Below are 16,791 nucleotides of genomic sequence, written 5' to 3'. Positions count from 1 at the left end.
GCATCCTGGATTTATTGGGAGGGTTTGATACACAGAGGAGACCCATCCCAATGGAGGGTGTGGGTAGGGGACAGGAATCCTGGACAAATTCCTAGCGGGGGGCTGTTTATCTGTTTATATCCAACTCTGAGAAAAGGGTGAGGCTGCATGGGATTGGAGAAGAGGGGGCCGATTAAGTGAAAAACCCTAGAGATCGGCCCCAGTTTACTCCCTCCCTAAGGGCCCTTCAGTGTCTTCCACCCAGGCCCTGTCAGCCTCCTGTTTTTCCCTCTGGCCAGGAGATTAAAGTCCTCCAAGAAATACAGCTGCTTCCGTGACAAGAGGGAATTATCATCTTCAGACTCAGGAGGAATATGGGGTTTGTTTCAAGTCCATGGAGCAGCACAGTCCGATTAAGAGGTGAGAGCCTAGCTGATTGACAGAGGGTGGGTGGAGACTCTGTCTTGTGGTCAGTTTCAGACAGCCTGTGGCCACAGCTCCCTGGTCAGCAGCAGGCCCTGTTGAATGGGAGCCCTGGGCAGGCACTGGGAGGGAGGCCTGAGGTGTGGCTCCTGGAGCCTCACAGCTGCTGCTCTGTCCTACAGCTACAACCTATCCTGCCGCTGAGCCCCATCCCAGGAGGCCAGTCATGCCTCAAGGCCAAGATGACCAGGCCGTGAAGAATCTCAGGCCCACTGAGTGCCCAGGTGGCAGGGGCAGAGTGCCTCAGGGCTCAGTGAAGTTTGGGCTGAGCATGGGCTCTGGGAGTCAGACAGCTGCACAGGGCTCCCAGCTCCACTGTGATCAGCCCTGACTGGGGCAGGGGACTCACTGCTGTGATACCTGAGCATCATTGTCATAAATTTAATGTGTCTGTCCAATCCTTTTCTCTTTTTATCTCTTCCTCTATAATCACCATGTACTGCTGATCTCTGTTAGTGCTTTTGTTCAAATAAATAAACATACGTTATACAGTATGTATTACATTTTCTCATGATTTCTTCACCATACTGTATGATTCCACTCATACGAGGTACTTAGAGTAGTTAAGTTTACAGAGACACAAAGTAGAAGAGTGGTTCCCAGCTGCAGGAAGGTAGGTGAGGTGTTTAATGGGTACAGAGTTTCAGCTTTGCAGGATGAAAAACACTCTCTATAAATGTGGAGGATGCTCGTAAAATAGTGTGAATGTGATTAATTCCTTTGACCTGCACACTTAAAAACTGTTAAAATGAAAAAACAAATTGTTGGCTGGGTGCAGTGGCTCACGCCTGTAATCCCAGCACTTTGGGAGGCGGAGGTGGGTGGATCACCTGAGGTCGGGAGTTCAGGACCAGCCTGGCCAACATGGTGAAGCCCCATCTCTGCTAAAAATACAAAAAATAGCCAGGTGTGGTGGTGCATACCTCTAATCCCAGCTACTCAGGAGGCTGAGGCAGGAGAATTACTTGAACCCAGGAGGTGGAGTTTGCAGTGAGCCAAGACTGCATCACTGCACTCCAACCTGAGCAACAGAGTGAGACTCTATCTTGGAAAAAAAAAAAAAAAAAAAGAACAGACCATATCTATCTGCAACAGCATGAATGAGTATCACAAATATACTGTTCCATAAAGGTAGATGTAAAAGTATACATACTATATACTTTGATTTATACAAAATCCAATAAGCTGACAAAACTGGGGTCCTGGCTTTCAGTAATACTGGAGTAGCTTGTTGAATTAACGTAGATTATAATGATGACACCCAAATAATATATATTGTTATAGAAACACATCTACATAATACAAATATGACCTATGTGTGAGTAAGAACTCAATGAGAATTTCGGCTGTGCCCACTATAGGGGAGATAGGTATTGGCGTTTGAATCCAGCACAATTAACACCATTTGTAAACAATAACACCGCTCTTGAAAAGTACACAACAGAATTGAGAGTCTCTATAATGATTCTTTACAGTTTTAGTACCCAACTTTGAAATTCATGAGACGTGTGAAGAAACACAAAAATGTAACCCATACACAATTTAAAAAGCAGGCAGTAAAAGTGATCCTAAGATATTCAATGTGTTCTAATTCAGAATGTTTAAAGCAGCTATCACAAATCTGTTCATGGGGGTAAAGGAAAATATTCTAACAATGAATAAAGAGATGTGGAACCTCAGCAAAGACATGGAAATTATGAAACAATAGGAAGATAAGGAAATTTAAAAAATACTTTTGAGCTTATTCAAAGGTTAGAAGCAGAAGACAGGGCAATATAAATCGTCCATTCAGAATAAAAGAGTGAAAAAGCTTAAAGAAAATGAAGAGTCTCAGAGACCTGTGCAGTGATTGAGTCCAAGTTGGAGAGGGGACAGAAAAATTAAATGAGGTGCAAAGTAAATCACCAACTAATAGCTGAAAACTTCCAAAAATTGGTCAAACCCTCCCCCCCCCAATTTTTATACCCAACATGTCAACACGCCCCTCCAAAAAAAAAAAAAGCAAAATCCATACCAAGGCCATATTGTGATTTAGGAGACTGGCAGGGCAGAGCTTTCTATTGATTTGTTGTGGTTTCTAATTTTAACTACTTAGAAGAACGAAAAATAGATTCTCCTTATTTTTTTTTTTTCTTGGAGAAAGTCCGAGTTAGACACAGATGACTGACAGTTATTAAAGGCCAATGACTTTCCAGCCTTCTCTTAAATTTCCAGTGTCCTACGTTGTAAATTATTTAAATTTGTTTCTTTCTCAAATCCTGCAGTAATACTGATACTCCAGAAAGACGTCCCACGGAGATTCTGCTCTTGTGCATCCGTCCTGCACAGAGCTGAGGCTGTGCCTCCTCCAGTTTCATAAAGGTAGATGTAAAAGCGTGTAGTCGTGGGGTACTTCGCGTTAATCTGGAAAATTAAATGTTAAAATGGATTCAAGCGGGGCCCGGTGGCTCACGCCTGTAATCCCAGCACTTTGAGAGGCCGAGAAGGGCGGATTACTTGAGGTCAGGAGTTCGAAACCAGACTGGTCAACATGGTTAAACCCCACCTGTACTAAAAATATGAAACTTAGCCACGCGTGGCGGCGGGTGCCTGTAATTTCAGCTACTGGGAAGGCTGAGGCAGAACAATTGCTTGAACCCCGGGAAGCAGAGGTTGCTGTGAGCCCAGATCGGGTCACTGCACTCCAACCTGGGCTACAGAGTGAGACTCCGTCTCAAAAAAAGAAAAAAGAAAAATGGATTCAAAGAATTATCACTGTTAAGTTCCACCAGCAACTTGTTAAACGTGGTTCCAAAGGGATATTTAAAAAGGGAAATTAAGTGTTTCCAAGAAAGCCCTATTCACAGCAGCAACGCAGACACTGTTCATGACTTCACCACACAAACTTCCCTCATGTGTTGGGAGGGACCAAGGGGCTCTCTGGTTCTGCACCTGCGTTAATTACCACCGGGAGGTCCACACTAGGACCCCAAGGTCTGGGACCAGCCTGGGTCGGGGGCAGAGAAGTGGTGGATGTGGCTCTCAAAGTGTCTTAGGGGCTCCCTTCCCTGTGGCTGTTTCCTGACTGGATGTAGCAGGGTCAGGCCTTTCACTGTGACGTTTTCTACTCTTTATTAGAGTGGCAGGAGCGTCCCTGTGAGAGGCCTGACCCAGGTGTGGGCCATGCATCCAGCCCCAGGTCCAAGGGGCACTCCTGGGGTGCAGAGGAGGATTTGTGACAGCCTAGAGGATGGAGGAAATGGTGGCTTTGAAAAGGCAAGTGCCAGGTTATCAGCGACGGCGTATATCCATTTCTGGCAGTCAACTGACAGTTTCAGACACTTAGGAGGGAGCTTCCCGCGTGGGATGCCAAGAAGTCGGAGAACTATCAGACATCTGGCCATTAGCCCCAGTCCTATGCAGGGACTACACTGCGCATGTCCGAAGGGGCGTGTCAGGGGTGGGGCGAGGAGGAGGGGCGGTGCCGAGGGGAGAGGCAGCCCCGAGGGAAAGAGCAGGGCAAGGAGAAGGGCCAGGGGCGAGGAGAAGGGGCGGGGGCGAGGGAAGGGGTGGGGCGAGTACCGCTCCAGGAAGAGGAGCGTTACTATGGCAACCCTGACAGGTTTGTGAGCAGCTCCTGGTCCCCTGCTGCTCCGTGAGAAATCAAACTTCTGGCAATGACAAAGCATGAAGACAGCATCTTAGGGAGAGGTAGTGACATAATTAAACGGTAAGACCAGCCGCCCTGGTCCCGCTGTCGCCCGGCAGGCAGGAAAGGTTTGAGAATAGTCAGGCTCCCGTTAGTATGGCAGAACTGCTCTGGACTCGGGGAGGTGTGGATTCGAGGGCGGGAGCTACGCCTGGCATACTGGGAGTTGTCATCTTTGATTAGCTTCCAGTTTTTTAATTGCAGGGCGACCGGATTACAATCCCAGCCAGCATGAACAGGGGATGGTGCGCAGTCCTGAAGGGGGAAACCGGGCTGTGCCGGCCTCGCTGTGCATTCTGGGAGCTGTAGTCTCCTTACTGCTCCCGCCCGTTGTTTCAAGCGCTTCGGGACTACAATCCCAGCATGCCCCGGGCTCGGGGGCGGGGCGCAGTTCTCTTCGGGAGAGCGGAGCAGCGCGCGCCTGACCAGGCTGACTGGAAACGGTAGCTCTTAACGGTTCCCCGCCCGTCGGTGGCAAGGCGGCTGGACTAGAATCCCAGCAGACGACATGCGAGAAGGCGGGCAACCCAGGAGTGTTGGGCAGAGCAGTGTGGACCTCGCCGCTTCCACAGCGATGCTGGCTACTGATCGCGGGCACCTCCTTGCCATGGGAAGTGAGTCCGGAGAGGGACAGGAGCCGGAGGTCCAGGCTGGGCGGTGAGGAGGGCGTGACGCCGCGAAGGGCATCTGCCCTTGTCCAACTCGGACGAGTGTGGTCCTCACCCCACTTCCCGCTGCTCTGCTGGGTTCCCTCTCCCACCTGCACCTGGGGTCTTTCCTGGGCGTTGCGCCTCCTCCAGCCCAGGGAGCCGCCTGCTTTCCTAAGCTGCTGTGGGAACCGGCCTGAGGTCTGGGCGCTGTCCATTGTGCCGCTACCCTCTTTTCTCTCCAGGCAGAGCGCAATGCAGCCGCTGTGGGGAGAAATCTGCTGCCTGGCCCACCAGTGCGCAAGTTCCGGGCTTTGCAGGGGGTGACATGGACTGTGGCTTCGTGAAAATGTCACCCTCACCAGCGCCTTTCTCGCGGATGTGGATGTTGAGGCGGCAGGGAGTGTCATTATTGGTTTACCCAGGAGATGTGAAGAGCAGAGGAGAAAATCTCACTTCCCAGGCGTGTGTCTTTGGTGCGCCATTTTCCACCAACCCATTTGGTGGAAAGTTCCCCAAATAGCTACCTAAAGATGAAGATGGTTTAGGCATTTTACATGTGACATCAATGGCCTCTTCTCAACTGAGGCCTGACTGGGCAGTGTCTCAAAGACACAGATGGCAACCTGATCCTCAGGAACAGGTGGTGCTCCAGCTTTGTGGGAGTGACTTTCAAGGTGTGGAGCGCTTGAGGCGTCTTTGAAACTCCTCAGGCTTCACAATTTTGCTTTGAGTGGAGTGTTCATCACCCCGGGCATTCACGGAGGTACCTTTACTCTCTCGGGCTGATCTGTTTAATTTTTCTGTCTAGACAATGGAAACTTCTGGGAGCACTTCTAGTTTCGTGTAGCTTCCTAATCATTGAGTCCCTTAATTCCATATGTCCTCAGGGACAGTTCCTTTGATTCTGGAATGACGCCAGCTTTTATGCTTTTATGTTTAATCTGTAAAAACCAAGGTGTTAATCTACATGAAAATAAGACCTTGTTCATATCACACATTACAACAGGCTTCATTTGTGATTCCTGAATGTGGGTTACTATTTTTAAAAACCCTTAAAACCCTGGTCATGGATATTAGACACTGTAATTGTACTTTGTAAAGAATTTTCTGCTTCAGGATCAATTACACTTGGGCTCAATCAACACCTTTGTAAATAAGGGAACAAGAACCGTGCAGCATCTATGGACGTGATGAGATGAAGTATGGGGAGACCACAGCACAACATTCTCTTCCCTTGTTTTCAGTAGAGTTTGTGGGGTCAAGTACCTGCGTTCCTCCCCCATCCCTCAATATTCTCATTTTACTCCTGACTATTCCCCCTTTAGGTGGGAGTTTCTAAATACATTTGTCCGCAAGTATGGTCAGGCTGTTGTAATGTGAGGGCATCCATCATCTGTCACCTTAAAGATGAATGGAGAGGGTTTTGTGATTTGTGTTCCAGAGGCACTGCTGTTGGGTGTGTGACTGCAAAAACAGGTGATCTCAGCTGTCCCCAGCAGCTGCCTCACAAGATTGGTCCCTGCTGTTCACAGAGCCAGGAGCTCCTTGCAGTTTGGTGTATTCTGCTGAGATTTGTGGCTCCGGCCCTTCTCTGCTCACCTCATTCCTGGTAGTGTCTGCTCAGCTGCCTGGTTTGTTCCAGTGTTTCCTGGGAGCCTGTTGTGTAACTGCATTTCAGAGGGTCTTTAGGGATTCCACCCTCACTTCACCAGTCACTTTACACTGGCCATGCATTCACCTTCTTGTGGCCCTGTGTGTGTCCTCTTCAGTGGAGCTGTGAAGAGTTCTAGTTAGGGATGGACCTCATTCTCATGCACCTCAGGCTGCTTCGAAAGCTGATCATCTTGTCTTTGGACACATGGACATTATTCCTTTTGTGTATTTTGAAGTCTGATGCTTTTTTTTTTTTTTAAATAATGTGAACCCTTGCAGTAACAGTAACAGTCACTTTTAAATATCTTTGTGAATTTAACTCTGGCAACAATTTGATGAAGTTGACATGCAGTTCCCATTTTATAGGTGAGGAAACTGACACTTGGAGAGGTAGAGTAGCTTTATTTACTTCATACAAGCTTTTGATGAATTTCAAGTCTAAACCTAGAAGTCTTCCTCTAAGGTATGACTGTGGCATATTCTTTGTGTTTCTCTGCCAGCGTCCTAAAGGGGTCCACATCCCATTTGGACTCTATTTTCTTCTTAATGACAGAAAACTTGCAGAAACAGGCCTTTGGTTGGGGAGAGTACTTGCTGGCACTTGGCTTTCCCTGTCCTTCGTCTTCCCCTTGGCAGGGTGTAGGTGATTTGAGGGAGCTGGAGCAGCGGTAGATCCTGACCACAACTCACTTGGAACGCTTGTTGCTATGTAAAGATAACACCCACTCACTTTTTGATGTGTGATTTTTTTTGTTCTAATTATTCCTCTGGACTTTCTCTTCCAGGTTTGTGCTGTGCACTAACATGTAATTCAAATACTGATGAAAACAAAACTGGTGCCCTCCTACCAAGTGGTAACAATGCATATTTTTTTCTTTCTCTAATTATAAAAGAAATGCATGCTGTTTTAATAATGGTGGATCATAGAGATCTTTATGTAACGAAAGTTTCACATGTCTTCCTCTTCATTCCAAACTCACTCCCTTGTTAGAAGGAATTATTATAGCTTGGTGTTTATTTTTTTGGATGTTTTCTATAAATTTATAAATACACATAAATTTGGCCAAGTGTGGTGGCTCGTGTCTGTAATCCCAACACTTTGGTAGGCCGAGTGGGGAGGATCCCTTGAGCTCAGGAGGTTGAAGCTGCAGTGAGCTGTGATCATGCCATTGCACTCCTGTCTGGGCAACAGAATGAGACCCTGCCTCCAAAAAAAAAAAAAAAAGAAAAATACATGTACAGTTTTTGAACACAAATTGTATCATACTATTTTTTTATTTTGCTATTTCACAAGCAATATATCATTTACATTATTCCATATCAATGCACGAGATTCTATTTTTAATGTCTTAAATTTATTCCAAAGAATGGGTATACAAGATTTGTTTCACTGTTTATTATTTGATAGAAACTTAGATTATTTCTAATTCCATCATTATTTAAAAATGCAGCAATAAGATACTCGTACATAATTTACTACACTGACAACTAAGCGTTCAGTTTATCTTGCCTTCTTTTAGTCAGAGAATATGTCATGAGTTTATTTTATGATTTGATTTGTAGGGAAATTAATGTTATGACTGGATAAAGTCAATTGTGAAGAAACTGCACTTTGAGGTTGTCTATCTCCATATTCTGATGGAAAAGCGTGGAATTTAGAAGCATTGCTCGCTCCTTCAATTTCTAACAAGTCAGTATTCTCACAGCAATTTTAATTTAAATGTTTGAATTGTTTCTCCTTCCCTTGTTCAGGATAAGTATGTTGTTTTTCTGTTTGTGAAACTTCTGGTCTGGGATATTTCAGCTGGGCTTTAGAGACCATAACTCCCATATTGCTGTTGTATCTATTTCTCTTCAGCATCTGGCTGCATGTGGCAAAGATCATAGAATTAGACCAGGTCCTGTATATATTTTGGGATGAAAAATTCAAAGTAATCAACTCAAGACAGGAGTCTACAATTTTGATTCTTAACAAAAGATTTCCTTTGGTTTCCCCCAATCTTTATGATTCCTAGAAGAAATTCACCCAGGGTGAAGCATGTGGTTCTCTTGAATAATGTTTTGTTGGGGAGTTCCACATCGAGTTTCATGAGGCATACTGTTTTACAGGGTGTTTTTTGTGGGTTTTTTTTTTTTTTTTGTACTGCCTTTCTCCGATTCTATTGGAGAGTAATACTAGCTTCCTAAAATATACAGGGAAATGTTCCCTCCTCTGCTACTTTTAGATAATATTATACTCATAATGACAAGTTTTCTTGTGAAAATGCTCTGAAAAAAAAATGTAGGGTGGGCCGGGCATGGTGGCTCACACCAGCACTTTGGGAGGCCAAGGCAGGCGGATCACGAGGTCAGGAGTTTGAGACCAGCCTGACTGACATGGTGAAACCCCATCTCTACTGAAAATACAAAAATTAGCCAGGCATGGTGGCATGTGCCTGTAATCCCAGCTACTCAGGAGGCTGAGACAGGAGAATCATTTGAACCCAGGCAGCAGAGGTTGCAGTGAGCCAAGATCGCACCACTGCACTATAGCCTAGGCAACAGAGCAAGACTCTGTCTCAAAAAAAAAAAAAAAAAAGTGTTAGGTGCCTTTTCTCTTTTGTACTGGGTAATATTATTTATCTTGATTGGTATTTACCCATATACCTGCCAATGGTTTAATGAGCCCCCATCTTCTACTCACCAATCTTACCCCTACTCCAGCCACTCCTCCCTGCTTTTTGGTACTCAGCCCCATGTTTTTCTCTCCTCACATTCTCAACTCTGTCTCTTTAATGTGGGGACTTCCATGCGCTGCCTATATCCTCCCACCCTGCACTGCCAGAAGGCTCTGCAGGCTCTAAGCTGGGGCAGCAATGTGGTCCCCTCAGTTTCAGCCTCCAGACCACTGTCCTGTGCTCCTTGCAGTTGCTTCTAGTGTCTGGAAACATCTGGTTGATGTAGTTGGTCTGGCTTCCTATGTATCTGGTGCCAGAGGGAGTCTGTTTCTTGCTCTTCCACCATACAGAGAAGGCAAAGCTCTGAATTGATTTTGAACTCAATTCTTGGTTACTTCTTTTGGACTGAAATACATTGTCTATTACTTTATGATGACATAAATATTGTAGCTTAGTTTGTGGCAGTTAGAATTTCATTTTTATTTATTGTTTTACAGGCCATGCCACCATGCCCAGCTAATGTTTTATTGTTTGGCAGAGACATGGTCTCACTCTGTGGCCCAGGCTAGTTCCAATTCCTAGGTTCGCAAAATTCTCCCACCTTGGCTTCCCAAAGAGCTGGGATTATAGGCATGAGCCACTGTACTTGGCCAATAGTTAAAATTTTAGATTATTATGTACAATACTGTGATATGCCATATTTAACTTATTCAGAGACAAGGCTTTAATAAAAAATTTCTTCATGTTAGAATATTTTTCTTTAATTTTTTAAATCTGTTTTCTTTTTTTTTCCCCTAATCTTTTTGTTCTAGCCTCAGTCACCTTGACCCTGAGTTTCCATGTTTCCATCCTGGGCAGCAGAGGCAGCTCCATGGCTGATGGGCTTGTGGCTCTGTGTACTTGGAGCTCTTTCCAAGTAAGACTTTGTGACCAGGAGGCCTCTTTTCAGGACAGATCACCTGCATGTAAAACAAAGAGCCCTTCCAGGCCAGGAGTACTTAGCCAAAATCTTTTTGCTTTCACATTTTATTTTTGTTTGTTAGGTTTTTTTTGTTTTTGTTTTTGTTTTTTTTTTTAGTTTGAGACTGTGTCTCTGTTGCCCAGGCCAGAGTGCAGTGGCGCAATCCCAGCTCACTGCAACCTCTGCCTCCCAGATTCAAATGACTCTCTTGCCTTAGCCTCTCAAGTGGCTGGGTTTACAGGTTCACACCATGGTTTCCTGCTAAGTTTTGTATTTTTAGTAGAGACGGGGTTTCACCATGTTGGACAGGCTGTTCTCGAACTCCTAACCTCAGGTGATCCACCTGCCTTGGCCTCCCAAATTGCTGGGATTAAGAGTGTGAGCCACCACAGCTGGTGAGTTTTTGAGTCTTTATCCGTCTTTGGACACAATAAACATCCAGACACACAGATGTTCCCCAACATGTCTATGAGTTTAGAGACCGGACATTTCTTTTTCCAGTGATCCTGGTTCTTGACCTTCTCATTTAAGGTTTTGTCATCTCCTGGCAGCAGACACAAGGTCTCCTTAAGCCCTGTCAGTGTAGAGGGAGGGTCTTTGAAAAGCACCAGGTTTACACTGTGAGTGTCTCAAGATGCATCCACATTTCTCTGTCTCTTCCAGGCCAGTTCTTGGAGATACTAGGAAGCCAAGAGTTCCCTCCAAGAATGGAGATTCCTTGGAAGTGAGGTTCACCTTGAGTCAAGAAAGATGAATCACATGTGGTCAAAGGTCATTCAGGGTCTCAAGAACAGCCAGAAAGAAGAGCTGGGGCCGACGGGATTGTGGGGGTCCTCTCTCCCTCTCTCCCACCTGAAAAGCTACTGCTGCCTGCCAATCCTCTCAAGAGGAGACCTCTCTGGGCTCCAGCACCTAAAACAGACAAACCTGGGAGGATGCTTTTCTCTTCTGTGTCACACGTGTCCTGGAGAAAACCAGTGTATCTGAATGACCAAAGAAAAGTGTGAGAAAAAGTACAAAATCTGTGCCAGGCCATTCAGGCCAGTGTCTGGATGGGGCTCTGTGGTACACATGCATTCCAAGAAGACTGGAGAGTGCCAAGCCTGTGGGAAATGTCCCTCAGACCTGCCTCTCACACCTGGAGTATGACTGCCGGTCCAGGTTCATGATGCAGAACTGTCTTTAAAAGGTGACTGCGGATATGGAGAGAGGGATTTCTAACCCTGATAGAACATGACCAGCTGTTTCACTGGGGAAAGCCACATCCACCAGTGACATGCTGCTCAAACTGGCCCAGGACACACTCTACTACCTAAGGAATAAGCCCCACATTTGCTCTTTGTGGGTGAAAGGAGAGGGTGAGAGAGGAGAGGAGTGTCCGCACAGACATGAGAAGCCTGCAGATCCAGATGACCCCTTGCTGATCAGAATATGAAAGATCGACTTGTGAAAACAATGACCCCATAGCAGACAGATAAGCTTCTAGAGCAGGCTTCAACCATGCGTCATCCAGACTCACTGGCGGAGAAGTCTGCCCCCACTCTATGTTGATGGTCTGGGGGATACCATTACTGAGACAGATTTAAGAAATAATCTACCTGTTGGTGAGATCTGGATGGTTACTGTTGTGCAGAGACAGCAGTGTACTCTCATCAGCTTTCCACAGGGGAGGCTGCGGAAATGGCCACTGAGAAGTCCTTTTGTAAATTCATTGTCCATGACTGCAGACTCACCATCAAATGGAAGAAGATTCCAAGCTCTCAAAGAAAAGGAAAAAGAGAAGGATGGAACTGCAGACTCTGGGATCCTGCCAGAGCCTATTTCAGTGCTGCCAGGAGCTCCTTCTCCCCCTGCAGCTCTGGTCTCCACCTTGGAGCCTCCTTCCAAGGAGTGAGACTACCTTTCTGACTTTTTCTGACCATAGAAAACTTTTCTGACTTTTTCTGTCCTTGGCACCTGCTGAGGACAGCAGACCCAGGGACTCAGTCTCCTGGGCCCATTCTTGCCCAGCTTCTTCTTGATCATGTGACTTGAAGGCATTCTTGTGCAGTGGAAGCAGGGCCCCAGGACCATGTGATAGATCAATGGTCTCTGGCTTCTGACCCACTGATGGTCAGATGGTGGCCACTCAGGGTGTGAGAGCCCAGCCATCGCTGCTTCCTTGAGTTGAAGAGGTTGGAGGCTGGTCCACCTGCTCCTATCCCACCCTCAGCGATGTGGATGGTTGCTCCTTGAGCCTGGTAACATCTCTGCCTTGGCCTTGCCAGGCATGCCCTGACTTGGAGGGCCCTGCGTACCCACACACTACTTTAAGGGGCTTGCCCTTCCTTGGGCCAAATTCTAATTTTGGCCAGTGCCCCGGGAAGCTCAGTCCCCTGTTTCGTTATCTTGGCTATTTCTGGGGCTCCCATGGTTCTCCTGGGTCCCTTTTCTCCCAGGGCTTGGGCTGGGCTGGGCATCTGTAGGTCTGGGATGTTTGCCCTGTGAGCGAGGCTCTGTCACACAAGTGGGCAGGCATGGGGACATGTGATAGGCACTGGCTGGCTAGGGCTCTGCAGATGCCACAGTCCTTCTGCCCTCCAGCAGCCTCTGAGTTCAGCTTCCCCATTGACACTGATTTCACCCAGTTGAGGAGCTGTCTGGGGTTGTCTGGGTGCTGTCTTGGCTCCTTTAAGGCTGTGCTGCTCCGTGGCCCCTGAGAAAGGTCAGGTCCAGGTGCCACCATGCAAGGGGAGTATCTATGGCCCTGCCGCTGGGGTTTCGGTGGGCTGGGCAAGGCCTGGTTGTGGGGGCCCTGATGGGGTTCAGGGCCAGGGCCTGTCCTATGGTCCTGGGGGTGTCCAGGGAAGATGAAAGAACAAGGGTTCAGCATCCCTGCTCAAAGCTGCACTGTGGACACCATGAGCCCCGGATGTCGAGATCCATGGGGAGTTTGGGAGAGAATTTCAACACAGAACTCACCAAAAATCCCATGGTCTATCCTGAGATGGGAACAGACTTGCCACATCTTGAGCCACTGGGCCCCCAGAGAGTGACCTGCTGTCCTGGGCTCTACAGAATTCTCATGCTGCTGGGCCTTGGCCTCAGGTCAGCTTCTGGGCTTCTGGAGCTGGGCTGGTGGGCCAGCCTGTCCCCCTTGGGAAGGGTCTCCATGCTGAGGGACACCCGCAGAGGCCTGGGTGCCACAGACACTCGCTCCAGAACCACGGCCTTCCTAGGGATCTTTGTGTGTTTAGCTGAATGGAAAGCAAACTTGGTCCACTTCTCCCCCAAACCCACCTGACCCTTGTACGGTTTGGGTTTTTGGAGTCTTGGGGTCTCTAGGAACCCACCTGGTCTGACACTGAAGAAACACTACAGGCTGCTAATCCCACAGTGAGGGGTGTGTGCTGCCTGGGGTATGGGCACTTGTGAGGGTCCTTACTGATTTCACAGTGACAGATGTGTACCACCTGGGATATGGGTGCTTGTGAGTGAGGGTACCTGCTGATCCCACAGTGAGGGGTGTATGCCACCTGGGGTATGGGCACTTGTGAGTGAGGGTCCCTAGTGATTTCACAGTGAGGGGTGTGTGCTGCCTGGGGTATGGGAACTCATGAGTGGGGACCCCTGTTTCTCTCTGGCCCTGTTGGTGCTTGCAGCTGTGGGTGTGGGCTGGCACAGATGGGACTGAACCCTCTAGGGCCCTCCAGGATTCTTCTAGGGCAGGAGGGGAAGTGTGTGGTGGGGGGCTTGGAGGGGTCTTGCCCTCATCCCCTGCCCTGTTACTGAGGTGAGTCCAACACCTGCCCTGGGGCCCAGCTGGCCTGTTTTTAGAAGCTTCTTAGAGAAGGAAGAGGAGGAGGAGAAGGAAGGCCTGGGGAGCAGGGATGGAGGGTCCTGGGCACTCCCCACTGTTTACTGTCTTAGATGGTGACTCAGAGGAGACCTGGTGCTCGAGACCACCTGGGGGGCATGTCACAGGGCATCCTTCTGAGCTCAGCCATGGAGGCCTAAAAGTGCCTGAGAACCACATCATTATCCAGAGCCCAGGTCTGGGACAGTGCGTCTTGGGAGAGCTCCCACAGGACAAACAGGAGAGCTTCAGGAGAGGGTCTAGGTTTGGGGCTGGGCATCAGGCCAGGGGGGGGTTTCCTGGGAGGGGTCTGTGCCTTCACCCTGTTTCTGCCCTGGGCACATTGCACTGGGCAGTGCTGGGTCCTTTCTGGACACCCTTGGGGGCCAGCTCTGCACAGGAGGCAACGGATACGGGAAGGTCTAGGCAGGGAAGTGCTCGCCACACTCCTGCCTTTCATCTGAGTTGTGTCAGGGGTAGGTTCAGTTTCCAGGAGGACTCATGGTGCCCTCTCCAGCCCACCAGAGTTGGATTGGTTTGGCCCTCCCTCAGGGCTAAAGCGGAGGGTCCTGTGGGCAGTGTGGGTACTGCCCTTGGGCCAGGTTTGATGTGCTTATGTGCTCCCCCAGCACCCTCGGGCACGTGGGGACCGGGTTCTGTGCACTTTCAATGCCATATGTGCCCTGGCTGTGAGCATGTGCTTGCCCTGCAGAAAGCACATGTACCAGAGCCTCAGGATGAGCTTGTGATTAGCTTGAAGTAGGAATTTATGGGGACAGCAGGCATGGGAGGACCTGGTCCTTCAAGGTGGAGGGCTGGTGGCCTGAGCAGGGAATACTAGAACCTCAGTCTGTGGTGCTGGGGGCCCCCTATGCATGGGATGAGACCTCCCACATTAGGCTGGATCAGATAAGATCTTGCAGCTTCTTATAGGGGTGGTCTCATCTCCATCAAATGTGGGCCCTGAAAGAAGGGCCTCCCCAAGTACTCTCCCAAGATGAGTCTTGGCCCAGTCTGCCCAGGATGCCGGCCCTGAGTCCCAGCCCCAGTCGTGTGATGCCCCCTCTCAGACAGGGCATGGCTTGTGTGCCCTGCAGGGACCTGCTTCTGCCTCCTGTGCAGAGAAAGGGAGCTGGGTCCTTCTGGAGGAGCCAGACCCCTCAGCTGGGGAAGCCAGGCCCTGTAGGGCAGCAGGGTCTCTGGCCTGGGGTCTCCTGTGCACACTTGTCCCATCAAGCACTGTAGGAGTCATTTTAAGGTGATAATCTGGGTACACAACATTTGCTTGTCTTCATGGAATGAGCAGACGTGTTCAGAGCCCCCTGGACTGCTCTGAAAACCTCAATATTCCAGGCCCCTCTGCAGACCCTTCCCAAGGCCAGAATTCCAAGCAGTTGGCTGGGCTGTCACTCTCTTCTCTGAGGCACTACCCTTGTCCTGAGACCTCCCCATTGCCCCTCAGATGCCCCATCCCTCCAGAATGCCCACCTCCCCGGGGACCCTCCACGCCCCACACGCCTTACTTGATGCAGCAGCGCTCTCTGAACAGGGTGTGGCTTATGAAGGTGTGGCTCACATCTAGGTCATTCTGGTGCACATTCACTGAGGACATCTGGGCCTGCTTCATTTTCTGTAGAGTACGGCCAAGCCTCAGAACAGACACAAGACTCACTGTCAAAACTGCTGTCATGAAACAGTGGTTCTGGAAGGAAAAGAGGCTTTTTCTGCAGAAACTTCATTTCCAAAGCCAGGGAAAATCAGCAGTGTGCAGCTCACCTGTGTTGCCCACGCCACTGTCTGCCCAGGATTTGTGACTGACCCCTTCCGCCCCCTTGGGGTTGACTTTCCCTCCATCTGGGTAACTGGGCTTCTGACACGTTCTGGCCTATGCATCCTGCTCTGGCTGGGACTGGAAGGACCAGACCTGGTGTTTCCCTGGGTTCTTGTCCTTCTCCTTCTTGACATTCAGTAGGGGTGACCATGCTGGGCCCCAGACCTCTGTGAGGATTCCTTTGTAGACCCAATAAGACATCTGTGGACAGACGAATGCTCTGGTGAGACAGGCCTCAGGGTGACCCCAAGGGGGATCCAAACCTAAGGATTCTGGAAGTTTCCAGCCTTTGGCTCCACGGTTCCTCAGGGGAGGTTTGTCTACCTAGGCCTGGGCTTCCCTTCCCATGAATAAAGAGTGAGCAAGAGCTCAGGTTGTGAACTCTGATTGGGATTTATTCCTTCCTTTGGGGTGACCAGAAGGTGTTCCTGTTCCTGGCTTAGAAGTGGCCCAGGCTCCGGCATCAGATTCCTCCCAGCAAGGTGATCCTTGCAGGGATGGGCAGGAGGGCTGGGGACCGGGCCTGTTGTCCTTTTGGTGAGGAAAGTGTACCCTTCTCTGTCTGAAAAGCAGGCAGCACCAGGCAGCAAAAATGGGCACCTGCCCTAAACACTGAAGAGCGGTCACGGGGGACACTCACTCACCGCTGTGCCTTCTTGCTCTTCCTAGATTTATTCCAGTTGTTAAACATTCATAGCCATTTATCTGTGCATCTGATGCCCTGATATGTTTGCTGTAGATAAGAAGTGATGGAGTGAGCTGAGCTGCCAGGCTTCCTGTTCTGATTCTTGGATGCTGGGTCATGTGCTTAGGGGCCCCAATGTGACTGAACTGGAAGGAGCCAGAATAGGACAGAACCCAGCCCCTGAGGAGTGGGCACTGGTGGCCTGGCCTCATGACCACAAGACACACTGTTTCCAGGGCACAGACAACCTGGGCTTTGATTGGGTCTTGGCCTCCAGGTAGGGCCCTGGTGGGCAGCGGGCAGTGACTCCAGAGACACTACTGTGATTCTCGGTGGTGGCTGTAGTAAAACACCTGCAGGGCTGGAGTT

The 16,791-nt window shown here is 49.0% G+C and overlaps 1 long non-coding RNA gene across 2 annotated transcripts; it reads left to right on the top strand.

The window, feature by feature from the left end:
• Nucleotides 1-3,908: 3,908 nt before the first annotated feature.
• On the top strand, nt 3,909-16,124 carry LOC123572222 (uncharacterized). 2 transcript variants are annotated; one of them, XR_012433189.1, is made up of 5 exons: nt 3,909-4,171; nt 7,239-7,307; nt 8,017-8,143; nt 9,923-10,026; nt 10,735-16,124. It is a non-coding gene; the product is annotated as an uncharacterized lncRNA (long non-coding RNA). The 2 variants fall into 2 exon arrangements; XR_012433188.1 differs by lacking the exon at nt 9,923-10,026.
• Nucleotides 16,125-16,791: the final 667 nt, after the last annotated feature.

Source organism: Macaca fascicularis, chromosome 3 (assembly GCF_037993035.2).
Source record: "Macaca fascicularis isolate 582-1 chromosome 3, T2T-MFA8v1.1".
In the NCBI taxonomy this organism is placed as follows: Eukaryota; Metazoa; Chordata; class Mammalia; order Primates; family Cercopithecidae; genus Macaca; species Macaca fascicularis.
The sequence above is the reverse complement of the archived record's forward strand: the minus strand, read 5'-3'. Positions and strand labels throughout refer to the sequence as shown.